This window comes from Cyrtonyx montezumae, unplaced genomic scaffold (genome assembly GCF_038088225.1).
Source record: "Cyrtonyx montezumae isolate F1298 unplaced genomic scaffold, pur_monq_1.0 scaffold_12, whole genome shotgun sequence".
NCBI lineage: Eukaryota > Metazoa > Chordata > Aves > Galliformes > Odontophoridae > Cyrtonyx > Cyrtonyx montezumae.
This window is the reverse complement of record NW_027071848.1, coordinates 19,272,075-19,299,375: the sequence shown is the minus strand read 5'-3', so window position 1 is coordinate 19,299,375 and position 27,301 is coordinate 19,272,075. Positions and strand designations below refer to the sequence as shown.

General features: G+C 42.6%; 1 protein-coding gene across 1 annotated transcript in view; it reads left to right on the top strand.

Moving 5' to 3' along the window:
• The window catches only part of STARD13 (StAR related lipid transfer domain containing 13), a 212,362-nt gene that overhangs the window by 42,879 nt on the left and 142,182 nt on the right, over positions 1-27,301 (top strand). Inside the window, exon 2 of the mRNA XM_065730218.1 lies at positions 3,699-3,732. The gene's annotated coding sequence lies outside the window, so the exon portion shown is untranslated. The remainder of the gene's footprint in view (positions 1-3,698; positions 3,733-27,301) is intronic.

The window sequence follows — 27,301 nt, the reverse complement described above, 5'->3', positions numbered from 1 at the left end:
TCTCCCTTCTTTCTAATCTGGAGAGGAATTAACACTTTCTGAAAGGATTAATAAAGCTATTAATCAGATTATTGAGTTTTCCATGGAAGTTTTTGGTTTAATTCTTTGCAACTGCCTTCATGTAATGAAAGTTCAGCAGATTATCATACAGGCAGCATTAAGAACCAGCAAGATTTCCAGACTTTACACTTTTCAGAACTTTTTCTAGCTCAAAGTGCTTTCCTTGTGTCAGTTCATTGGTAAGAAGTCATACAGATTTGTCATTTTTGTTCTCTGAAGGAAGTGTCTCAGGGTCGTGCTGCTGTCTTTTTACCACTAAGCATAACCTTGCAGAACCCAAAGTCTTTTTTATTAGCAGCAGATGTCAAGCAGTCCTGTCAAAATGCCAGGGTTTATTTGATAGCAGTGATAGTGTTGATACCATACCTGCCTTGAATAAATCTAGCTTTTTATTAAACATCCAAAAGTGTTATTTGCAAGCTGAAGAAATATGCTAATTACTTTTTTTTTCCTTTTCTGGAGGATGTGATTTGCTGAGAGTGAACGATGACATTTTGATGAGTACTCTGAAATACCAGTGGCAGATCTGGGCATGTTTGAAATGTTTATGTTTAGAGCATAAAATAACTAATAACTAATAAGCGTTGATGGGGAAAAAAGAAGTAAAAGGTTTGCATGCAATGTTATTCTTTTTGGAAGTGGTGTGTGATGCAGTGGGGTTGGCTGGCACTGCAGAATCCCTGTGCCATTGCAAATTAAGATGGTTTTGAAGTTGTTATAGTCAACCATTCCATATTCATCTTCTGTGTCAGAAAAAGGCTTTTACGTGGCAGTCAGCTTACTGGAACATTATTAAATCTTTTAATCCAGTTGTTTGCTGAGTTCCATGCCCTGATCTCTTATAACCGTGAAAGATTATGTATACATCAGAGAAGCAATTTTTTGATGAGCGTGTTTATTTTGCTCATAGAGCTCATAATGCTCATGTTTTGCTTCTACCTTCACTTCCACTTAATCCAAAGAGTTCATTTGAGTAATTGGTTTCCACATGGGTGGCCTTTCAGGAGAATCATTCAGGTTTTTGTTGAGCAGCCTGCGCTCACTCTCCGCCCCCAGGCAGATCTGCAGCTTTCTTTCACTCCTCCCCTCTGTGCCCCAAACACACTTTTACACATGTGACTGTAGGAGAAAAGTGGCTTTATTGGGATGATTGATGCAGAAGTGCACCTGTTTTTAACTACCTGCTGAATAGAGACAGCATTTTCATCTTGCTCTAAGTTCAGATTCAGGTAACAAAATTCTGAGTCCATCTTGGTGATCTCAGGGGAGCTCTTGCCTGTAAAAACAGAGGCTGTGAGGCTGTGTTCACAGGGCATTATAAATGAGGGCTATGAAGCAGTGCATAGCCCAAGGCCAAGCCTCCCTGAGCCTTCCCCACCTCCTTGTCCTCCCTGGACTCCAGATTGTCAAATACATTTCTGCTTTCTGTGTGCTGGATTACACGCTGTAGCAAATAGAACATGGTTGTATCAGTACAGTGTATTTGTCTTTGGCTTCTGTTTGATACTACCACTTGCAACAGTGCTACAGCTGGAGTTGTGAGCAAATGATTTCTTTATTATTCATTGCAGCAGGTGCTGCAACAGCCTCTTGGCTAGAGTTGTACTCTCTTGGTCCATGGTTTCTATATATTTGATTAGATGAGATGCTAGTACTTCAATAAACATGTTTTGGTACGCAGTCAGCTATATAGAGCATTATAATTATTATTTCCATAACTGACTTTTAGTTGACAGCTTTCTGTTGCCACTTGGGATTTTTCCAGCAATTATTTGCATCTTTTTTTTTTTTTGTATGGCATCTTGAAAATATTTGGAAGTTAATATAGCATGGACTTGATTTTATAGTAACTAGTACCCTTGTGGTTATGCTAGAACACATCAAGCAGCTATCCAAGGAGGGCTGATGTATTTATCTTGGTTCATTCATCATTTATGTCTTCTTCAAGAAATGATCTTCCCAAAATCCAGTACAGCAGTTTTAGCACCCACCTGCAGTGTGTGCATGCCAGTGTCACGGTGCTAACAATCAGGTGCCTGTCCCCAGCAGGATGGTGGAGAGCAGTACATCTCATTGCATGGTGGAAGGGCCAGATGATGTTTCTCTGAAAGATGGCCCCTAGCAAACAGGTGGGACACTTGCCTTTGCCTTGCCCATCGTCCCAACACGTGTCCAAATTGCACCCTACTCTTAGAAAACCTGCTGTAGCAGGGGTGGGACTAGATGACCTCCAGAGGTCCTTTCCAACCACTCTGTTTTGTAAATTCCCACTCCTCTAAGAAAATGAGTTGCTTCTGCCAAAGCCTCTCCTGAGGGCCTGGCACTCACATTCATATGCAATTCTGCTAGAGGAAATGTTGGCTTGCTGTACTCCTGCTTCTTCAGCTCTGCAGAACAGGCCAATGCAGAGGTGAGTTGAGCCAAAAAGCCCACTCACCCTTTCTGAGCTATAGAAGATCTAGAGGAATCCTAAAAGAAGCCTGGGTCAGACTCAGCTACTGGTTATTTCTGTCCTGGAAGGGACCACCTTACATGGCCCCTGTGGGCTAAAGGCAAACCAACTTCAGCTGTGGCTCCAGCAGACCTTCAGACTGAGTAAGGGTCTCATTTTACAGTGCAACTGCCTTGCAGAAAGGACAGCTGTAGCCTGCTCTACCTAGCTCAGCAATGCTTTCCCCATGACTTAACATAGATGCTCAAGCAATTTTCTTTTGTGCTCAGAGAAAGAATTTTCCAGTATCTTAGTAAAATTTTTCACTAAGTAGAAGGTAAACAAAAACCATGTTTGTATGGACAGATTCCTATTAACGCTGCAAAGGCAATATTTACTGTATGGATAATGGAGTGCTCAGTTCATCTGACACATGCAGATGGCTGTCCATACGGGGACGAGCCTATAGCAGGCACCGGCAGTGTGTCCCCTGCAGGCAGAGGAGCGGCTGCTGTTTCAGCTGGTGGCAGGCTGGGCAGCTCCCACCTGTGAGCTCACCGCTATCTGGAAGAATCAGCTCAGCCTTCACTTTGACGAAGAAAAAAAAAGGTTGGGCTCAGTTTCACACCTTGTACTGGTTTCATTTGCAGGCTGCATTGCTCGGAGTTGTTAGAACTACCGCATGAAAGGGAATGGGTGATGCACATTTAATTGCTGGCTTCAAGTGAGAATAACCTTGATTTGGGCATGGGAGGCTGTTAAAGAGAAAAGTAATGGACCAAGGGGTGCATCCAAGGATGACATTAATGGCACTGCTTCCACTTAAATGGTAAATGGTACCTGGAGCAGGATGATGAAAAATCCGAAGAACACAATATTGAAAGTCAGTTTGGCCACATCCCTCAAAGAGATCAAGATGACCAGGAGGAGATGAGCAGGCAGGCCCTGGTATGCTGGGCCTCGTGTGTTCCTGCTCTGCCTGCTCTGCTTGTGCAAAGGACAGCTCCAAACTCACTGCCTATGTGACAGTAACCCAGCTTGGGATGGACACCAGGTTGTCCTCAGCAAGCCAACTTACTAGATGTTCCCTGTTACTTTTTGTAAGGTGGCGATGATGCTTAAGACCTGCATGTATTGTCATCCTGAAACATGCAACCTATTTGAAGGAAATTATTAAACAAAAAATATCTTTTTGCTTTTCTTTCAGGTTCTGTTTCAGAAGCTGTCTAAGGAGAAAGCAGGTAAGACAATGCATTACTTCTTCAGTGTTACTTGGTGGCTCATGCATGTGTATGCTCTGATGGAGGACCCATAAGAATTGCTGAATATTCCGAGTTTTATTTATTTTGTGCTCTTGTGATGATTACTTCCATGCCTTCAGTTATGAAGCAAAAGACTTGTTTGGTTCTTAGGGAAGCTGATAATTCAGCAGCCTTGAGTTTACACCTTGAAACGTCAGCTCTGCAATAACAAGGGTAACACAAAGTATTTGTTCTCAGTGTCAGGGAGGAGTGAGGGGGCCTGCCACGGCATTGAAAGGCTTGTGGTACACTGATGTATGTGAGTGTATGTATGTCTTGTGAAGAGGCTGGTGGCAGGTTCGCTCTGCAAAGTCATTTAAAATGTAAATGTAAATAATATGAACACTGTCCCAGCCTTGCCCCCAGTGGCAGTCATGATGTATCTGTCATTCATCATCATGAGCTCACTTGCACTCGATGGGGTTGGCAATATTAACAGCATTGGAGTGTTTGACTGATAGGGGAAAATGATTTGTTTACAGCTAACATCCTGCAGGGCACTGGGATCAGAGCAGTTGGCCGAGTTATAAAAATGGATATGCAGACCTCTGCTTATGTTAGCAGGCCAGGAGCTAAGGAAAGGTTTGGGTAGGCAGCAATGCTCACAGAGGTCCTGATTCAGCAAGCTACTTAACACACAATTAAACCTGCATTTGACAAATCCAATTCATTGCAAGGGGGAGTAAGCAACTGCTTGAATGATTTGCTCAATTGAGGGTAAATGTCTCCTTATTAAATTGTAATAAGCACAATTAGGAACTATAGAGAAAAGAAAATTCTTCCCAGAATGTGAGATTACTGAAAGTTAATAACATCCCCACAGCTCCGCAAGAAGAAATGTCCCCAAAGTCCAAGGAAATCCTCATTCCCACAGAAGCTTTTGCCAGCTAGCACTACTTAAATAAATCACAGAACAGCTGACCTCTGGAGCTCCCCATTTCCTACTGCTTTTTCTGTCTCATTAGTCAACGTGTATGCAGTGTGTGTCAATTAAAATGTAAGCAATTGGACATCTTTGTTGTAATTATCCATCTGTCCCCAGATGACTTAGCAAAGCCAGTTTGCTAACTCAGTGATTTCTCCTTGCTCAAAGCAGCACTTGCCTCCTCCAAATGGCACCCTCAGCTCTTTCCAAGGCCACCACAATCCTTTTAGGAGCCAATGAGTGAGGCCCTTTGCAGCCACCACTGCCAGTGCAGGGGTTGTGCTATCAGGAGCCCTGCCCTAGCAACTGAGCAAAAACATGGGCAATACTGTGCTCAGGTACCTCACATAGGTCACTACATATGTGGAGTCTGCTGAGTGTACTATAGGTTTAAGTATTTCCATTCAAGTGCTGTACACAGTTATTTCTGCTTCATAGAGTATGAGTATTTATTTCATGATGATATTTGCCAATGGAAAATGTGCCTGTGGTTTTCCAAAGGTAAGTAAATTCCATCAATTTTGAGATTTATTTAGCAATTTTCTGTAGTTTGCACTGCCTGGATAAAAACCTATTTGTGACAAAGAAAGATGGTTATGTTAACATTGCTCCTGTTTTTGACTGTGACAAATATTTGAATTGCTTTGTGATAACATAAATTTGATCACCGAAGAAGGTATGAAGTTTAGCACCCATCCAGCAGTTAGAAGATGATGGCTGAATATTTGATGAAAGGAGAATAGCAGGGGACCTCTGCTCTGCCCCACTGAGGCCTCACCTGGAGTATTGTGTTCAGTTCTGGGCTCCCTGGTACAAAAAAGACAGGGATCTCCTGGAAAGAGTCCAGCAGAGGTCTACAAAGATGATAAAGGGCATGGAACACCTCCCTGATGAGGAAAGGCTGAAAGACCTGGGGCTGTTCAGCACTGAGAAAAGAAGACTCAGAGGGGATCTGATCCATGTCTATAAATAAGGTGCAGGAGGCAAAGGGATGAGGCTGGACTCTTCTCTGCAGTGTGTGGAGATATGACAAGGGGAAATGGCCACAAACTGAAGCATAGGAAGTTCTGCACAAATGTGTGTGGGAACTCCTTCCCAGTGCAGTGACGGAGCAGTGGCACAGCTGCACAGAGAGGTGGTGGAGTCTCCTTCTCTGGAGACGTTCCAGACCCGCCTGGACGCCTACCTGTGCAACCTGGGCTAGGGAGCTGCTTTGGCAGGGGGCTGGACTCCATGATCTCTGGAGGTCCCCTTCAACCCCTACAGCTCTGTGATTCTGTGGTCGCAGAGGTGGGATTTTACTCATGGAAACTGAGTATATGTATATGACAGAGGTGGTAATGAACTTATCATTAAAACGCTTTGGGCAGAAAATGCCAATTCCTTCAAACTGAGACACTTTGCAGGAAAGGTTTGAATCTGTTAGTTCCTTTTTGCAGAAATTTCTGTATAATAGATGTACCCTTCTTGACGTGGGATCTTCTAACAGTGTTGAGAGGCAGAAGTCTTATTTTTTTGTTGCTCTTTGAAACTCAGATTTGAAATTTGACTTATGTTAAAGCAAGGCATGATTTAGGTCAAAGCCAACATATTATTTAAATTACCTAATTGGCAAAAATTATGTCTAAGACTAAGGAAGAGAGTTTCTTTCAGCTCAGCACTTTTCAAACATCTCTGATATTTTCCCTGCCTTCTGGCTTAGGCTTAGAGGCTTTTTTTTTTGCTTTGGAATTTCCCATATGAGAAGAAACCCCTTCTGCCTGTATCTGCCATGTGTAGAGTACAGAACTCTTCTCCTCAAGCTCATTTTTTTGCACCACATTTGGATTTCCGTCATTCTCTCTCATTTGCTTTTTTTTTTTTTTCCTTTGGGTAAAAAAATGCAACATTTTATGCTTCCATTTCCTCGATTTTTAGTGTGTTAACCAGAATGCCTGGCTCTCCTGATAGGCTTGCCACTAGGCTGCAGGTCAGCAAACTGCCTGCTTTGCTTGGACATAGGAGACAGGAGGACGGTTCATAGCTGTACTCCTTGTACATGGAGACAGGAATATGTAAGTTTTATGAATATGTCAAAGTATCCTCCTATATAAGGATAGATCTTTGGCAAGATCTTTTAAAATGCCAGATATGTTCACTGGACCCCTCCAGAATGAACATGGCTCTCCTGATGGTAAGTTGTTGTTCTAACCAGTGTCACATACATACTTGCTGTCACTGATGAGTGTTGCTGTTAATAGGACTGCTCTGCTCCCATCACTGTGCAGTATAGCACTCTGTGCCAGTCATCATCACCAATTTCTTCTCATACTTCCAGGTCCACAACACCTGGCACGGGTCAGGCCTTCACCACTGTCCCCTGACCCCATTCTGGATTTGTCACTCAGGTGCTTTAACTGCCTGCTGTGGTGCTGTGTAGAGCAGCTTTGATGAGGAAATGTTGTTTTAGCCTATGGTAGTCACTGTTAAAACCTGACTGGCTGACAGTATGCATTCTTACCATCTCCTGTTGTATCTCTTAGTAAAATTATTCAGCATTCTGGCTGCCTGGTGTATTTTAAAGTTATCACCTCAATAGCTCAAGATGAACAACACAGAGCACATTTCATCACTGGTAAGGAAAATGAGCTTTTACTTTGCTGACAAAAATTTGAAGTCAGATTAAAAGCTGACACATCTTGTACTTTAGTGATATGTATGAAGCACTAAATATAGCAGCGTGCTGGTGTATTTGCTGATGCATGGTAATGTAGTCTCTAGCAGAGCAGCAATGGGCTGGCAGGGAAGGTGGTGCACTGCAGTAATATGATGAAGTCCTCAGGTGACCTTGGCCACTGGGTATCCTTGACTGATGTGTTATGAAATTCAGATGGAGGCAGAAGTGGTCTCAGGGCTTTAACAAATAGCCCGATCTTGCATTATTTGTTCAGAAGTAGTGCTAATTGACTTCAAGAAGAGATCTCCTTTGCTTGAGGAACTACAACGGAACTATACAGCAGCTGAATGACCACTGCTCACAAAAGGCCTGATTCTAGGAACTGAGGGGAAACTGCAACTGCATCTGATCTTTGCTGGGTCCTGCGTGTCTCACCAGATCAAACCCATACAGTGTTTCCTACTGACTACATATTTTTTTGTTTCTTTAGTCATATAAAAGCTTATGTTGATATTTATATTTTACCCATGCTACATTCCCCAGGCAGGACTTGACTGCAACATGATCAGGAAAATGGACTAGGCTTACAGAACCATCTTCTGTTCTGGGGTTTTCTTCTTGCTCCTGAGGCAGTGGAGAAGGTGGTTGGTCTCTGAGCCTTTCACCTGACATGGATGCCTGCGTCTGCTGGTGATGGAGCTGAGGTTATGTCATGAGCTTCCCTCTCCTACCCTCTGCACAGGGGAACAACGGTGGTTGGACACTAGCAGCCCTCCTAGGCTGAGGCAGTACTTGTGACCCATGCTACTGTTACTCCAGCTACACAAGTTTACCCAAGATGAAATTCCAGCCGTTAATAACCAGGAAAATTAAAACCTTATCATCTGAAGCTCCTGTGCATTTGCTAGAAAGGTGAATGGGGTCACTTGGGTGTGTTTCTAACATGAAGATGAGATGCTTACTTTGTCCTGAAAAATGATCAGGCTCTTTTCCCCGCAGTATTACAGTGAAAATAAACTAGTGAATAGGCCACCAGGTGTTCAGTGGCCTTGGCCTGTTGAGTAGTTACCCTTTGTATGACCCAATTTAGAAGCAAGTAGACTTGGTGCTTCTTCTGCAGACAGTGCATAAGAGGGTTCTTTCCTTTGGCTTCTGTTCAACTCCTGTGCTTCTGTTCCGTTTGGCTCCTAATGTTAGGCAGTGAGATTGGCTCTTCCTGCCTTTATGTCCCTTTTGTAATCAGCAATGACAGAACAAACTCCTTGCTTCTTCTAAATAGGAAAATCTTTGCTTTCCAGCTCCTACTGATTTACTGGGGCACTGAAGGCAAACTGTGATCTTCAGCTCTTGCAATGGAAATGAGTAAAATAAGAACACTTTCTATATATTTCAGGATACTACTGTTTCTAAAAAAATAGATATAAAATATATGTTTATTGTTTTACTGTGTAAAACATATATTTACAAGCTTTACATAAAAGCTTGAACCATTAAGAAATACTTTGAATCTTACATTGGAAACTTCACCAGTGAAACAAAAAAAGTAATGTATAGACATTTTCTACACATAACGATATTCAGTGTCCTTCTAAGTATCTTCTTTCATTTCCTTATTCAACATCTCTTTCTGTAACTTAGATTTTTTGTCAATATTTGTAATTAAAAAAAATATTAGTCGAGAAGCGGTAAATCTTAAAAATAATAAATGATTGAAAAATAACTTATAATTGAAAAAGTGTAGTGAAATACACTTAATAAGTGCAAAAAGGGGTTGGTTGCAGGAATAAGATACTATTATCAAGTTTCCAACTTTAACTCATTTTTCTTTACACCTTTGACTGCTGACGAGTTGAACACTAAGCTGATAGATGGGTTCAGGTTTGTAACTTCTCTTGTGACTCTGAGATTTCTGATGAGATCCTTGCTGCAAATGATCTCATGCAATTGATAAATGGCTCCAAAGTTTGGCCTCTTAGGAGCTTCTCCCACCAGCTGAGGTCAGTCAGTGGGGTGTAGGCTTCTCAAGTCAAACAGCCATATTCAGCTGCACTGCATCTGAGCAACCAACTTTCTTTAGACTCAGGTTTAGCAAGCGTCATGGAAGAGGGTACATTCTGGTATTTAACATTTATTCCAAATGTAACAAAAAACATCTGGAAAATTTTCATTGTATAATAAAAAAACATATAGATCTGTTTCTCTATTTCAAGTAGACCTTTCCCTCAGACCTCTGTGATAACTGCAGCGTAAGCTGTGTATTTATACTTTGCTTGCTGGGGAAGGTATGGCTTCAAAACTGAAGGTTAAATATTTTAAAGTGTGCAGGCTACAGTATAAATTGTTACTGTTTTACAGTGGTGACTGAGCATTACAGCTCTGAGAGAGATGTGTTGAAGAATCAGTTGTGTAGGAGTGTCCTCCTCATGTGGGAAGCCTTCCAGCAGGCCTTATGCTCCAGTGGACCCAGTGTTTCCTACCAGACAGCATCACTGTCATGTTAAAGGTCTCCACGTTCGGTTCTTGCTATCTATTAGCATCAATTCCTAAGGAGTAGCTCGTTGTGCTATGTGAAAGTGATTTGTAGCTCCTTATTGAAAGGCTTAGGAAAAAAGATCAATTCTGCATGTTTTTTTTGTTTGCATGCCATGCAGGCAAAGCCAAATTGATACCTCTGTGTCTCCTGGTAACTGTGACATCACTTTTCACTTTCACAAAGATAAGAGTTATGAACCCCATTACTGCTTCCGGTGTTACTGCACCTGGGATCTTCAGGTGTGAGCCTTAGCACTTTGGCACTTAAATAATAACCACATTAACTCAAGGCAAGCAATAACTGCAGGAGCCTCTTCCTAACTATGGTGGGACCACTAGAGGAGGACAAAGAACTACTCAGTGGTAACTGAGCTGCCTGGTCACCTTCCTAAGAAACCACGGAGTTGCTTTTGCAGGCTTTTCAACTGAAAAACCCAGTTTCTGTCCTTCCTGTTTTCTGTATTAGATTCCATCCAGACCAGCAAATATCAAAGACAGAAGTGCTCATACAGATGCTGATACTTGTTGAGCACTCAGCACAAGGCAAAACTTCCACCATGCTGTCAAACCACAGCTGAAGTGCAGTGTAAAGAGGAGGCAGGAGGTGCAAACAAACACAGCTGTCATGCCAAAGCCATCCCGTGTATCATTCCATTGCATGTAATGGCATTTATCACTTGTGAACTTAGCTTGGTATCTTTATGAAGGTAGAGCAATAAGAAAAGCAAGTTCAAGAAAGCAGGTGGCAAAAAGGTTGCTTTCTATGTAGGTATTATTGAATAGCTCTGATACTGCTCTTTGGTCTTGGTGCAGTGTTGGCTTTTGACATGGGGGCTAAGAAGGTAATAGCTCTAGGTTTTTATTTGGGATTTGTTTATATTAGCTACACAAACACCCTGGAATATTTCTTTGTTTCTGCAGACTCTAGTCTAGAAGACTAGTATGTATATCAGGAAAAACTTATTTAAGGCAAAAGTACAAAAATTTCCCCACTTTAATTCTTGTGAAAATGAATGGTTTCACACCAAGTTGACTTAAGCACCAATTCAGTCCAGGTACGAAATCAAGCAAAATGATTACATAGTTGAAAAATTGCCCAGCACACTCTGTGCCAGGAGCAGGTCTGCCTGACTGCTGAGGAGGTGCTTAGTATCAGCTGCAAACTGATGAATAAGAAGGACTAGCTACAAAGTGTGCATTGTTTGAAATTTAGCTTGGGTGACTTCTGTGTGGAAATTTGAAAATAAATGCTGAATTTATTGTTGGGCAATGTCAATTAAAAATGCATTTATTCCATGAAATAGAACTAATAGTATTTTTTTATTACTCAAACACTTAACAGTTGTCATTGTATGAGGGCTGCTCCAAAAGTTTATTTTATTCTCTTGGCCCACGATGCCAAGAGGCGGATGTTGGTGATATGGCAGTAGAGATTGAGCCTTCTCACCAATGTTCCATTACATTTCATTGCTGTGTGACAGATGGCAGCAGAGGGGAAGTCTGACTGAATGGCATCTGACATGGAAGCACACATGGAGCAAAGGTGTCATTGAGTTCCTCTGTGCAGAAAAAATGGCACCCACTGAAATTCACTGACACTTGTTGAACGTTTATGGCGACCAAACAATGGATGTGAGCACAGTGAGGCAGTGTGTGGTACGTTTCAGCAGTGGTGACAGCAACTGTGGTCACCTCTCCTAGTGCAGATTTTTACGAGTGCAGCATGCATGCTCTTGTTCATTGCTGGCAAAAGCACATAGCCAATGGTGGAGAGTATGTTGAAAAATAGTGTTTTGTAGCTGAGATTTTGCTCTATCAGTGTTATGCTCTTTGTAGCTGTTGTTTCTCTGGCAGAGACATTACTTTCAGTGCAACCTATTGCTTAGTATTAACTTACTACTAAGAAGCTTACAGCTTCTAGGGACTGTAAGATTTTCTCCTTACTTTAAATTCAGTCCTTCCTGTAATATGTGATCACACGTGGTGTGGAATTTAAGATAACACTTGCTAGTGAGAAACTCTTCCTTTAAAAGACAGAAAAATGGCCATCTGTATGTCTCACTTAAATTATATATTTTTTTGGTTTTCAAGTCCAAAACCATGTAAATGGTTTATGTTGGAAAGGACCTTAAATATCATCTTGCTCCAGCTGCCTGCCATAGGCAGGGATACGTTCCAATTCCAGTTGATAATTATACATTTCTTTTAAGGTTGCCTTAATTCTATAAACCAGTTCTAGCATAAAACCTTGCAGTGTTTTCCTGTAGCATTTTAAGGATTCTGAATTTGAAGAACCTGATTCTGTGCTGATTGCTGTAACTGACAACTCGGAGAGGGTAGGATTAGTCTCTTAGTGATACATTTACAGATTATAGAAAATAAATCATATCTGTAAAGATGTAAAAGATGCATGAGGTAGCATTTCTGCCTCGTATAATTCCACTGATCTGAGAAAATGGGAAGCTGAGGAACATTATGTTTCATGAAATATGTATTGTTTATTTTAGCTAAGTCTTAAAACTACAACTTTCTTGGAGTGCTAAGTTGTTTTGAGGCATGTTGGCAGTCCATTCTTCACAAACATCACAGCTATACATTTCTGATGATTTTCTTCATATAAAAAAGTGAAGGTTTAAAAATTATACTGAAGTCAACATTTAAATCATTTATCAAGAACTTTTTATTCTCTTGCACTTTGGTTCATGGGCCAAGTGGTATCCCGGTTGTGGTCCCCATCCTGCCAGGACTTCTTTGCTGCTAGTTTTGATTTCCAGTGTCTTTTCATAGGTAAAGCAGATTCATGGCACAGTTTGACATTACTAGCAGAGTGCCAATGTTGGCATTTTTTGTTTTGCAGACGTATTGTGCATAAAATTCACCATGCTTTTTGTCGCATTTCCTTCTTGTCTGCCCACCAATGCATGTTTGTCTACATCTCTGATTTACTGCTCTATGGACTCTTAGCAAAAATGTAAGGTGAATTACCACAGTTAAACTCAGATTTCTTCTCTTGTGTATTTTCACATACTTATAAGGCAGAATGGGTGCAGTATGCTCGATGGCTGGCTGATCTACTGCAGAACTCAAAATACTCAGCAGCTTATTTTAAAGTGCACCTTTTCATTTGCTGCTTTGGTTGTACTCTTTTTGTTGTCTGCATTGCTAGGGTGTGTATAGGGAACACTGATGTTAGTGCAATATATATTGTGCTTCCTTACATACTGACAGACTTCGTGTCCTATGATCACTAATGGTGATGATGATGATAATTATTGGATGCCTACCTGGGCAGCCTGGTTTAGGGAGCTGCTTTGGCATGGGGGTTGGACTCCATGATCTCTTGAGGTCCCTTCCAACTCCAACGATTCTGTGATTATGAGCACAGGGAGGAAACACTGTTTCTCTTCAAGTGCTGGTGTGTAACATCTACACATTATTCGTAGATGATTCAATTTGGATTGGAACTGAGTACTCCTTTTGGACACTCTTGTTCCCCTGGGTTTGATGCTCCTTTTACTTGTGGCAGACCATCAATGACAACATCAGCAGAGACTGAGGCAACAAAGCACTGGAGCTCTGTTGTTCAGGAATGTCCTTTAGAAAACTGTCCTTTGGAATGTAGTCACCTGTCTACAGCCTTAGTCTCTCAGGACTGTCCGTTGAATGATACAGAAAAGCAGCTCTTTTTTTGTCAGAAAGCACTCCCTTCCACACACTTGGGATTCTTTTCTTCTCATTGCCTCCTCTCTTGCCTCTAAAAGAGAGGAAAAACTTTGCCAAGAAAACACATTTGTTTGGGCCATAGACAGAGGCAGTTGATACTCAGCTGTGGTTTGGATTGCCATGCTGGTAGGGACAGAGGCTGCAGATAATGTTGAGATTTCCTCTGAATTCCTGCTCTGTTTCCCTCCTACGGTTACAAGCAGTGAGTGTGACTGTTCTCAGTGTGTATTTCCCACAGTCCGTAAGACTTATCTGACAGCCCAGTTCATGTCAGCTGTCCAAAACTAACTGGGAGATATCTTCCTTTTGCCACTCCTGTGCTGTTAGTGCTTATCAGTGACACTCTCCAACTTAAATGGCTGGTTAATTTACAGACATACTGAGACAACTTCACTTCTACTGCAGCCCCATTGTGTTCAGAGAGTTGCACTGGGAAGGAGTTTGGCCAAGGTGTCTGAAAAGCATAAGTGGTAAGAACATGATACGAACAGAATGAAGAGCCGTGCCACAGTCAAAGCAAAAAGGAAGCCCAGAGCTTTGGCAGGGCTCCCATGTCAGATTTCTGGAGTGTGATTCAACAAGGTGTTCATGTTTTACAGCTGGTGCTACAAGAGAAAAGATGTTATTTTACAGCAAAACAGTTCCAGTGTTTCCACATCAAAACATGCCTGTGTTAAAAAAAGAACAAAAGGAGAAATAAGTCACAGGGTTGCAGAACGCAGATTCTATTGAGAATTGTGATGACATTCAAATCCGTTAGAGTCTTTCAAAAATAGAGTGAAACTGAGATTTTCATATCCAAGCTGAGATTTTTAAATGAGCCGACAACGGGTAAGTACTGAAATCCCACTGAAAGTGACCCCTTGAACACCTTTTCAATCAGTAGGAGGAGAGAGGCACTCTCAGAGTGTAAAATCTTCTCCAGCTGGAGCAGGTCCTGCTTCGCAGATCTCCTCCAGCAACCCTTCCAGACTGCCATTCTTGGGTGGCATGTTACTGGGCAGCCCTTTCCCTCCATCTCCCCACCTCTCTTAGTTCTCTTTTAAAAATGAGTTCCTAAAATTAAGGCGTATTAATCTTTTATCTATTATGTTTGACATTTTCTTAGATTTTCTGACTAGAAGATTTTTCGGAAGAATGAAGTGTAACAAGTGTTGCTTGTCCAACCTCATCTTGCTTGTCCAACCTCATCTCCTTCTATGACTGGGTGACCAGACAGGTAGATGAGGGAAAGGCTGTTGATGTAGTCTACCTGGACTTCAGCAAGGCCTTTGACACAGTCTCCCACAGTATTCTCCTGAGGAAACTGGCAGCCCGTGGTGTGGACAGGTTCACTCTTCTCTGGGTGGAGAACTGGCTGGAGGGCCGTGCCCAGAGGGTAGTGGTTAATGGAGTTAAGTCCAGCTGGCGTCCTGTAACGAGTGGTGTCCCCCAAGGGTCAGTTTTGGGGCCCATCTTGTTTAATATCTTTATTGATGACCTAGACGAGGGAATTGAGTGTATGCTCAGTAAGTTTGCAGATGACACAAAGCTGGGAGGATGTGTCAAACTGCCTGAGGGTAGGGAGGCCCTTCAGAGGGATTTGGATAGGCTGAACAGCTGGGCTGAGCAAAATGGGATGAGGTTCAATAAGACCAAGTGCCAGGTCCTGCACTTTGGTCACAATAACCCCATGCAATGCTATAGGCTTGGGGCAGAATGGCTTGAAGAATGTAAAGAGGAAAAGGACCTGGGGGTGTTGGTTGATGCTCGGCTCAACATGAGCCGGCAGTGTGCCCAGGTGGCCAAGAAGGCCAACAGCATCCTGGCCTGTATTAGAAATAGTGTAGCCAGCAGGAGCAGGGAGGTGATCATCCCCCTGTACTCAGCTCTGGTACGGCCGCACCTCGAGTACTGTGTTCAGTTTTGGGCCCCTCACTACAAGAAGGACATTGAGGCCCTGGAGCGTGTTCAGAGAAGGGCAACAAAACTGGTGAGGGGTCTGGAGCACAAGTCTTATGAGGAGCGGCTGAGGGAGCTGGGATTGTTTAGTCTGGAGAAGAGGAGGCTCAGAGGAGACCTTATTGCACTCTACCACTTCCTGAAGGGGGGTTGTGGTGAGGAGGGGGTAGGTCTCTTCTCCCTGATAAGTAATGACAGGACGAGAGGGAATGGCCACAAGTTGCGCCGGGGAAGATTTAGATTAGACCTGAGGAAGCATTTCTTTTCTGAAAGAGTGGTCAGGCACTGGAATGGCCTGCCTAGGGAGGTGGTTGAGGCACCATCCCTAGCGCTGTTCAAGAAGCGTTTAGATGAGGTGCTAAAGGACTTAATTTAGTAGTTGGGTAGAGATAGTGATAGGAGGATGGTTGGACTAGATGATCTTGTAGGTCCTTTCCAACCTTATGAACTTATGAACTTATGAACAATGAGCGTTTTAAAATAGTTTAACTCGGTTAATTCAGTTAGCCTGGACTGGCAGCACAGACAGCAGTGTAAGCAGAGCACTTAGTTCACTGCTCTCTAGGCTTCTCTACACCATACATATTTCCTGCCCACCATATCTGTTTCATGTAGTCCTCTGGGCTATGGCCACAAGTTGCACCGGGGAAGATTTAGATTAGATTTGAGGAAACATTTTTTCTCTGAAAGAGGTCAGGCACTGGAATGGCCTGCCTAGGGAGGTGGTTGAGGCACCATCCCTAGCGCTGTTCAAGAAGCGTTTAGATGAGGTGCTAAAGGATTTAATTTAGTAGTTGGGTAGGGATAGTGATAGGAGGATGGTTGGACTAGATGATCTTGTAGGTACTTTCCAACCTAATGTATCTATGAATCTATGAGCTCATTCTATTCATATCCTTCTTTGCAAAGTCCAGTTTTAGTTTCTCTTGCCTTACTATTTCCATTGACTACTCTGTTTCCTCTTCAATGCAGCTTTGCTTCCCAGTCTGCTTACTCCCTGCTTACTACAAGCCTCATCATGCCTTGTAGTACAGTGGTCTTCTCTCTGCCCTCCTGTTGTCTCCATCCCAAATCTCTGTGTCTTCCAGAGCTCCCAAGTCCTCTATGGTTCTCAGTGAAATGGGCAATGGACTCTGCAAACTCTAAAGCCACACATAACACTCATCCCCCTAACCTTGCTATCAGAACATAGTCTCGTTTTTTCTCTTTCTGGACAATTAAACTATTATGTTCTATCATTACATCAGAAATGAATATGGGTGATTTTAAACTGTGGCTTTTTCATGCCTGGGAAGGGTATTTCCACACTAAATTCCCAAACACAAGTATATTCTGCAGTCCTCTTTGTACTCTCAGAAGTTGATACAAAAGTGATGCACTCATCAGCTCAGTTGTGATAAATACTATACCTATATTTGAAGAGGAAAAGAAGACATTGTAGGCAACAAAAACAATTATAGCTTCTCATATTAATTATCACATATGTTTCTGGAAAAAAAAAAAAAAACACCAACCAAAACACAACAAAGGAAGCTATAATACACCCAGTCAGAATACAGAGGTAGGATCCTGTGTGACTCTGTAAAAGAAAACACAAACAGCTTTTTCTTGGGAAAACAGGAAGAGAGGAAACTTATCTGGGCTTTTGAAACTAGTATTCCAGAGATCTTCAAAACAGATAGGAAACAACCTGAGAAATCAAAGCGTCTGAAGGAAATACTCGTCCTTGAACAAAAACTTTATGAAAGATCATAAACAGCCACACTAAACTTGTTCATCTTTAGAATGAAGAGAGGTTAATAATAGGTTGTCTGTAAGGCCTTTACTAGGAAAAGTATTTAAAGCTTCTGTATTTCGACAGATGAGTGAACAGAGGGCAAAACTCAAGATTTCCTTCAGAACTGAGAATTAAATCTAGATCATCAAAGCAAGGTGACTTGACAGCTTCAAAGCAAATAGGATTCCAATTTAGCTAAGTGTGAGGTAATGTTGGGAATGATTGAAGTGTTCACTGATATCACATTCTTGATGAAGTGTTACCAGTTCAGAAAAACACCTGAACAACATCATGGACAGCTTAATTAAAACAGCTCAGTGGAAAACATCTGTTCAATTTACAGCACTCATCACATAAGCAAATAAAATACCAATTTATGTGAACCATACAAAACAGTGTTGATGTTACTGTAATCACAGTCATTCCAGCACTGTTAACATTGCAAAAGAGAAGGCCATAAAGAACGATGTGCAGAGAAAATACAATCATTTTACATAAAGAACAAATAAGAAATCATATTGCAGTAATAAATTTCTACTCATTTTTAAGTTCTGGAGATATCCAGTGAACATAAGGAACAGAACCAGCAGCACCTCCAATTGCTGAAACCTGTTTTCCCAACGATGAGGACCATCAAATGAGCCAGAATATGAAGGAGGTTATGCTCACATATTCTTGAGGAGCACTATGGAAGTGAACAAGGAAAGTGGACACATTGGAAGAAATCTTTCAGTGAAGCACGTGGCAATTTTGAAAATTACTGCAGCAAGTCAAGAATTTCACATTAATGTGAAGTTGTTACTAGCACTTAGTCTAAATACTGTGGGATTTTCTTTTTGACAAATGATGCTGCCCCTCTACTCTGTTCTCATGAGACCCCACCTGGAGTACTGCATGCAATTCTGGGGCCCCCAATACAAGAAGGACATGGAGCTGTTAGAGCAGATCCAGAGGAGGGCCACAAAGATGATCAGAGGGCTGGAGCACCTCCCCTATGAGGATAGGCTGAGAGAGCTGGGGCTTTTCAGTCTGGAAAAGGCTCTGGATTTTTTATAAGGGCATGTAGCAACAGGACTTGATGATCTTGGTCTTTTCCAACTTGAGCAATTCGATGACTCCAAGGGCAAATCATGCCTGACACACTTGGTGGCCTTTTATGACGGAGTTACAGTGTCAGTGGATAAAGAAAGAACAACTGATGTCATCTTAAGGAACTTGTGCAAAGTGTTTCAAAGTGTTTGACACTGTCCCACACGACATCCTGATGAACAAATTGAAGAAAAATGGATTTGATGGATGGACCACTCACTGGGTAAGGAATTGGCTGGATGGCCGCACTCAAAGTGTTGCAATCAATGGCTCAGTGTCCAAGTGGAGACCGGAGATGGGTGGTGTTCTTCATCAATGGGGATCAGAGCTGTGACTGATGTTATTTAACATCTTTGTAGGTGGCATGGACAGTGGGATCAAGTGCATCCTCAGCAGATTTGTGGTTGACACCAAGCTGAGTGGTGCAGTTGACATGCTAGAGGGAAGACATGCCATCCAGAGGGACCTGGTCAGGCTTGACAGGTGGTGTCCCACACCAAACTCATGAAGTCCAGCAAGGTCAAGTGAAAGGTTTTGCACCTGGCTGGGCTGGGGCAATCCCAAGCACAAATACAGGTGGGCTTGACATCCCTGAGTAGAAGGATTTGGGGATGGCGGTTGAGGAAAGATGCAACAGGAACTGGCAGTGTGCACTTGCAGTCCAGAAGGCCAACTGTATCCTGGGTTGCATCCAGCAGGTCAAGGGAGGTGATTCTGCCCCTCTACTCTGCCCTTGTGAGACCTCACCTGGAGTACTGCATCCTGTTCTGGGGTCCCCAACACAAGAAGGACATGGAGTTGTTGTGCCACTTCCAGAGGAGGAACATGAAGAAGATCAGAGGGCTGGAGCACCTCCATTAGGGGACAGGCTGAAAGTTGGGGCTCTTCAGCCTGGAGAAGAGAAGGCTCTGGGAAAACCTTACAGCACCTGAGGGGGGCTACAGGAAAGCAGGGAAGGGATTTCTTCTAAGGGCATGTAGTGACAGGACAAGGGGAATGGGAACAATGGCTTTAAACTGGAACATGGTACATTTAGACTAGATATGAGGAAGAAATTTTTTACTGTGAGAGTGGTGAGACACGGGAACAGGTTGCCCAGAGAGGTTGTGGATGTCCTCTCCCTGGAGGTGTTCAAGGCCAGGATGGATGGGGCTTTTGAGCAACCTGGTCTAGAGGGAGGTCTCCCTGCCTATAGTAGGGGATTGAAATTGGATGACCTTAAAGATCCCTTCCAAGCCAAACCATTCTGATTCTATCATTCTGTGATCCTGTGATTAGGTCAGTGTTTGTGTGAAGGGAGCCTGTCCTTGGTGATGTTGGAGAAAACCTTGAGTTTCATCAGCTGTGCACTAAAAGGTAATTCCTATCTGTACAAAGCAGAGTAAGGTGCTTCTGTGACTTTCTAGTAGCATATACTACCCACTTTGCATTTACCCTGCTCAGCTGTAAAAGATGAGATACAGGGTAGGAAGGAGGAGAAAGGAGAATAATCCAAATCTGTGTATGTCCTAAAGGAGGATAATGTTTTCCAGATGAAACCATATTCTTCATGACTTGACTGACATCAAAGAACTCCTTTAGATCCCTGTGAAACCATGTATCAAGATTTCAGAATAGAAATTGGGAATGGCCAACAACTCTGTTGTCAGTCCCATTGCTGTACAGTGTGGCAGGTGATGCCTTTGGCACACTGGGCAGTGACAGAGGAGTCCCTGCTATTGCCTTTCTTGGGAATTGAAGCTGCCTCACAAAGAACGACTTTCCATCCCAAGAGAGAAGAGTATCTTAATATTTTCTAGCTTTTTCCCAGGGTGTTTGATGTTTATGTTTATGTAATGGTAATTTCATATCGTGTTAAAATGCTGTTAAAAGCAAACAGGTAAATAGCATAGTTTTTTTGCCTCTTATGTGGAGAATTTGGACTCTATCTGGAAGATCACAATAATTTGTGCTTTAAGTGGTGGGGAATATTTAATTCTCACAGTGGCATTCTTTCAGAGAGGCTATGATTACACAGCAGCACATCAGTGGTCTTAAATTCTGCTGCCTATGTGTGTGTAGCACTGTCCAATAGATATAATATAGCTTTGTTTCCAAGAAACTCTGTATTGATTGAAATTAGGCCACGTTGTGAACCCGCTAAACTGCATGCCAAAGGTAAGAAATAATAGAATGAGAAAAATTAAGGTGAAGCAGTTATAAATTTGGTGTCACAAATCATTTTTAGACCTCTAGTTCACAGCTATTGATGTTTTACCTACCCAATTATATGAAACCATTACTGAACCAATATCAGACGTCCTTTGATAGCTTTCTTCCCACCTGCTGTCTTGAACACTGTTGCGGGCAGTACTATGGGCCGGTCTGTGTTTCAACCAAAGAAAGTAAAGCCTTCAGCAGCTCACAGTAAACCGCTTTCTGCTCAGCTCTAAAATCTGAAACTGCAGTGGTTACTGCTGATTTGTTAATCTAACACAGACATCGATGTTTCCTGGTTACTGTAAACAATGAAATGCTTTTGGAGTTAATGGAATACAGGTGCTGCCTGACACTACCAAAATGTTCTCACAGAAACAGAGACATTTTTGGATAGAAAGAGCTGTAGATCCACCTAGGCCAGCCCCTTCTTCACAGCATGAACATCCTGCTTCTCAGTGGGAATACCCATATTTGTTAAATGTCATGAAACGAGCATTCTTCCTGAGCTTAAGTTTCTTAACACCAGCAGGAGCCAGGGTACCACTGAGCTGCTAGAACACAGACCAATGTAAGGCCAGAGCTGGGTGAAAGAGAGAGCTTAGGTGGGCTCTGGTCTGCCAGGGAAACCTTCCCCATGGGGCTGTGGGAAAGGATGCTCAACAGAAAACAGACTTTGCCTCACGTAAGACCCAGATAATACTGTGACCAGCTGACCAGCCCCTGTTTACCAAGGTACCAAAAAGAAATTTAAAATCAGCCTTAATGTAATAAGTAATCACCTCATATAGTTGTTTAGGTTAATAGGGGTTAACTTGGGCCTCAGCCATATTGTGAGTTGGGTCATTAGAATTTGCCTACCTGAAATCCTATCCCCTATTGCAACTGCACACGACATTCTTTATTTCGTGTTGAAAACTGTTAGTGGCATTGCTTTGCCATCACACAGCTGCTGTGCTCAATTCCAGAAATGGCTGCATTTCAATTCCATTAAATATTTTCACAAATCTGCTAAACAAGTTAAACAGTAGATGTGCAACAAGTAGGGAAGGAAGCTCCGTAAAAATGCACAGCTTAGAGCATATTGTTGTTGGCAATATCCTCTCATCAGTCAGTAGCTTAAAGTCTGGGAAAGTGTGTGTGCACATGAGCAGTTGCGTAGCTAGGTTCTTACTTATAAGTAAGTTGGTCTTGTCAACAACCCCACTGCTTTGTTGTTAGAACCTGTTGTCAAAACTGATCAAGTTTGACCATGTAATCCAGGAGAGTTATTAAAATAAAAGAACAAGCTCTCAGGTCTCTGAACCGATATCCAGATATGCTATGTGCTAAATTGCTACTGACTACTGCAAGGCTTTCTTACACAAATGTTTCAATTATTTCAACTGTGATGATAATAACACCTGGAAACTTGAAATCAAATAATAATAATAATAATAATAATAATAATAATAATAATAATAATTCTTGGTTTATACAAGGTCCCAATACAACAGTAAGGAAATGAGCACTTTGAGAGCAAAGAGAAATGTAATTTAGAATAGTATATTTTTGTCAAGTAACTAAGAAGTGGGGAAAAAGGAAACAGATCCCAGAAGCCAGAATGAGAAGAACGGAGGCAATATTCTGTGCTGAGGCATTTCTTGTTTCAACATATCTGTACACTTTTTCGTGGACATTAATCATCTCAAAATGTCAAGCTCTTAAAAAATGCTGTATTTAGACACGTAAAACGTAGTCCACATTCCCAGTTGCTTAATCTTTGAAGAACTGGCTGTTTCTACAGAGACCAGCTTTGTCCAGCCTCGGCTTTTCTATCCATAATTGACTGTGTTTTAAAGATGTCCACAGAGCATCTTATGAAAGGAAGCAAAAGTTTATTGGCACTTGGTTTATTTTGGTCATTCTTCTCTGCTGAGAGATAAGCAAGGACTTCTGAGGCTGCAAGTCAGAGAGGATTTCAGTTTGCTTTATCTTCTTCTAGAGGTGGGCAGTAGAGATGCTCTTTTTATTTAGACAATAGGCTTCTGTCTCCATGTCCCTTTTGTCACCACTCACAGAACTGCTGCCTCTCACACAGGGCCTTTCCCCGGTGTTCAGCGTTATAATCATAGAATATGCTGAGTTGGAAGGTACCCATAATGGTCATTGAGTTCAGCTCCTAACTGCATTCTCATACGACATCGTAGACTGAGTTAAGGAGGCAAGGCAAGAAAGGTAGAGGGATTATTTGGAAAGAATATGCAGGAGCTAGCTACAGCTGAGATGTGAGGGGTGGAGAGAAGTCCAAGTTAAGTTTGGCTGGCATGTGAAAATCCCACTCTACTCTAAATATAGGAAAATGGCAGTTATTTTCTATAGGATGGGAGGGGAGGGGAGGGGAGGGAAGGGAAGGGAAGGGAAGGGAAGGGAAGGGAAGGGAAGGGAAGGGAAGGGAAGGGAAGGGAAGGGAAGGGAAGGGAAGGGAAGGGAAGGGAAGGGAAGGGAAGGGAAGGGAAGGGAAGGGAAGGGAAGGGAAGGGAAGGGAAGGGAAGGGAAGGGAAGGGAAGGGAAGGGAAGGGAAGGGAAGGGAAGGGAAGGGAAGGGAAGGGAAGGGAAGGGAAGGGAGACTGGGGAGAGGGAGGGGGGGAAAGTCTGGTTACTGCAGTGCATCCCAAAGGCAAATACCCTGGCAGTGCCCTTCTGTCACTGTCCATTGCAGCTCACCTTCTTTATGCTGCATCCACTGGAGGCCACATGGCTGAAGGCTGTAGGCCTTCCCCTATCTATCATTTGCTCGATATTAAAAGCTCAATTCCCACAGTCTGTCTGCATAGGATGTCAGCTTTCATTGTCTACTCATTACATTTTCGTTACATTGGCATGCTTTCTCTAAAACTGCCCCTCACGTTTGGCAGTTGGTCCTCTGCATATATTAAGATATCACATTAACCTCCCTTGAGACACTCTTGCTAACTTTCTTTGTGTCAGTGCCTCCAAACTTAACTTTATTGTGTGAACACCAGTAGTTATTACACTGGCCAGCATTGTTTTATTGTCCTCTTGCTCGCCACCCTTCCTACCCCATTTAGCTCCTCTCTCCACTGGTGTCTTGATTTATATTTAGTTTGCAGTTTCCTGAGGGCAAAGATGGTATTTTTGCTCCACGCAGCTTCTGCTTCTAGGTGCTTTGATAATACAGTTTATTATTAATAATAAATTACCATCTGTCATACGAGCAGAAGAAAAGCTTGATTTCCCCCCACACCATCCCCCTCCATGCCAGTCTGAACAAGGGAGGTGGAGCGCAGTCAAACAGCAGATACTTTGTTACTAGGGTCTATATCTGAGCCCCGAGCCTCCGCACATTGAATTCTGCAACAAGTCCGGTTTCTTTGAGAATTAATCACTGCGAACAAAAGTGAAAGAATCTGGTCCTGACTAATGAAAGCCAGCAGTGCTCTGCTGCTGGCAGAATGCGGGGCGATCCTTTCCCAGGGCCTCGGAAAGCTGAATTGGGGAGGGATGAACAGACAGGTGCCAATCTCTCCATCGGAAGAGAAGCTGCTTTACAACTGATCCCCATTAAAGCTACCTTAAAATGATGGTAATTTGCATATAGAAATAACAAGCAAGGAGAGCGTGCCAGGGAACAAGCTGGAACATTTTGTCCTCTTTCACACCGATTCTTATTTTTCTCTCTGCAAAATGTTTGTTTGTTTACTTAAATGTAAAAGAGGACACCTACTCCTATGCCCTTGGTACTGTTCACATAATTCCGACCACAGAACTAGCATGCAATTCACCGCAGTGTGCTATTGGCAAAACAAGTACTGCAAAGCTTCTAATCTTTTCTGCCCTTCCAGTGGTAACCCAGACTTGCAACATCGGTCTCAAGACATTTGGCCTGAGCCACAAAACAAATTCCAGAGCTGTAGGACCCCCAAAGAGATAAAGATCATTGCCAGAGTTATAAATATCACTCGATGTGTTTATATCTGGACTGAGTGATTGCTTGAAGCTGAAAAAGCACAGCAACACCACTTACATGCTATATTTCCAGAAACTTCACTAACTTACAGTCAGTTCCTGAAGACTTGGGTGTATTATTTCGGTATTACACTGATTAACATGAGATTGCATCAGTGATCCCATACTACTAAATGATTTCCTCTTTTGTTTTGTTATTTAAGAGATGCAAGTTGAGAAGCTTGTGTCTACTGAAAAGTGTTAAACTAACAGAAAATCCTGACTGCCCATAACTAAGTTCTAGAGGACAAAAAGAGAAGAAGTTACACTTCTGTAGTTTTTCAGTGGTTAACAGATGACAAACTGAGATGTTGCCATCCTTCTCTTTCCTTCAGCCCAGTTCTGTTCTTACCAAATACATGGGAGTTTTTATAGTGACTTTATTAAGACTGGATCAGGCTGCATTATGGAATCTGCAACAAATTAAAAACACGCTGCTAATGGGAGGCCAGATTATATGTAGAATCAGTTAGCTTGACATTTAATTACCACAGTGATTGGGAGGAAATATAAGTTGCTAAATATGTAATTAGAACATCAGACTTTGGTGCCCCAGTGGCATCAGAGTGTGGGTCTAATCAGGTTAGATTTTTTCCCATCATTGTACATGGGTGCAAGACCTCCAGAGACAAACACTGCCAATATTCCATTGTCAATGAGAAAAGACAAACATCATAGTTAACTTATTTTCTCCTTTTCTCTTCATCATGTACTGCATTTTTTATGGCAATTAATCTCAACAGAATCATCTTGGCGTGACAGAATGAAGCAGGAAAACTGCTCTTTCTGTGGAAAATCCATCTTGTTGGAGACATCAAAGTCCTACAGACAGGAGTGCTGATCAGTTGGTTACTTAAGCCCTTACCCAAAAGATGAATGTGTGTGAAGGAGGTCGAAAACCCCACCTCTCAGTCATGCTCTTTATCATCCTAAGAAGAAGTGGAACATCTTTGACCTGATCCCCAGTGTACCTTCCTTCCAGCAGGTTGTGTAGCACTGCTCGTACTGCTCTCGCTGCTTTTAGGTACAGCGCATCAGAACTACTGGGGTTGGTAACCTGACTTCTGAACAACTGACTGTGATTACAGGCATAGAATGGGAACGGGCCAGTTGCTGCATGAGGTATTTTCTCATTACTCAGTGATAATGTTTTCTTTGGGGAGAATAGTACAGTATCTGATTGTGCTGCCAGATTTAATTTTCCACAGTAATGGCAGGCACCTGAAATCGGAAAGATTTTTGTCAATGCCAGCTACAGAATCAGTCAAGGCTTGCTAGTTCTGTTCTGCTGATTGTGAAATACAGCTGTATCATTGGGGTTTATCTCAGGAACCTGCAGTGAGATAACATGGCATTAGCAATTGCTAGTAACTCAGTGCTAATTAGCCGTTCTCAGTAAACCTAGACATCTATGAACAAATTTATAAACTAACATCTTCTAAGTGGTACAAAAATGAAAGGAATATCTATTACAGTATTATGGCAATGAGATGAGAGGATGGCCTCAAGTTGTGCCAGAGGACATTCAGGTTGGATATTAGGATATTATGTCTCCTCTGAAAGAGTGGCAATGCACTGGAACAGGGAGGTGGTGGAGTCACCATCCCTGGAGGTGTTCAAGAAACATGTGGCACTGAAGGACGTGGTTAGTGGGCACGGTGGGGATGGGTTGGCAGTTGGACTAGATGATCTTAGGGGTCTTTTCCAACCTTAATGATTCTTTGATTCTATTATGCGGTGCTCATCTCTGCCTGGTTCCTAGCAGATGGGATCCCATGGCAGAGAACCAGCACTGCAAGAGTTACTGGTATTGTCTGTATTTGTGGGGAATTAAATAAAGTGAGGCAGAGGTCAGAAGCCGATTTACAGGGCGGAGGAGCTGATGGTAGGAACTGTAATCCTCTCTCCACCCATTAACATCAGCAGGTGGGGGGGTATTTACATGATTATGCTGTCCCACTTCCAGATGTTGGGGGCATCTGGCCCCATAAGACTTCCTCCAGTCAGATGGAGGGAGGATGCTATAGCTGAAACTGCAGTAGGACGAATAACGTATGTCTTCACAAGTTCTGTAAATGGCATCATGTCCACCATATCAAATAAAATACAGCAGCTCATTTTAACAACGACAACATCAGCAAGTAGGCAAGAGACATTAGTGTAATTGAGTGGTAATGTGGAACACGGCTGTGTGTTTGCCTTTAGTTTGCGTGGGTACCGCTGACATGGCAGCGACAACTTTAATTTAAGCAAGATGGGGATATCTGTTCTGTTTGACAAGATTGCTTCACCAGGGTGTTCCGCTGCTTCAGTGCGTGGCACTCACATCAGCCTCTTCACTGCACATCACGGACACTCCACAAAAATAGTAAGTAATAAATAACAGTTTGCAACCAAATGAAATTAAGCCCCTATTGTCCTTCCTTGCTATCACTCTGCTGCCAGTAATGCTGGGAACCATCCGCTCTGTGGGCGGCCAGCGCAGGGAAAGGGCAATCATTACTACAATATTTCCCAGACCCCAAAGGAAGGAGAGGCCTCCGCTGTCCCAAATGGGGTAAGGGCACGATGTCGCTCTCTGGCTTCTCAAGGGATGGAGGAATTGAGATTCCTTTCTGTCTGCCAATGTGTGCAAGAGGTGGCTGCCAGAGTTCAGTTCTGA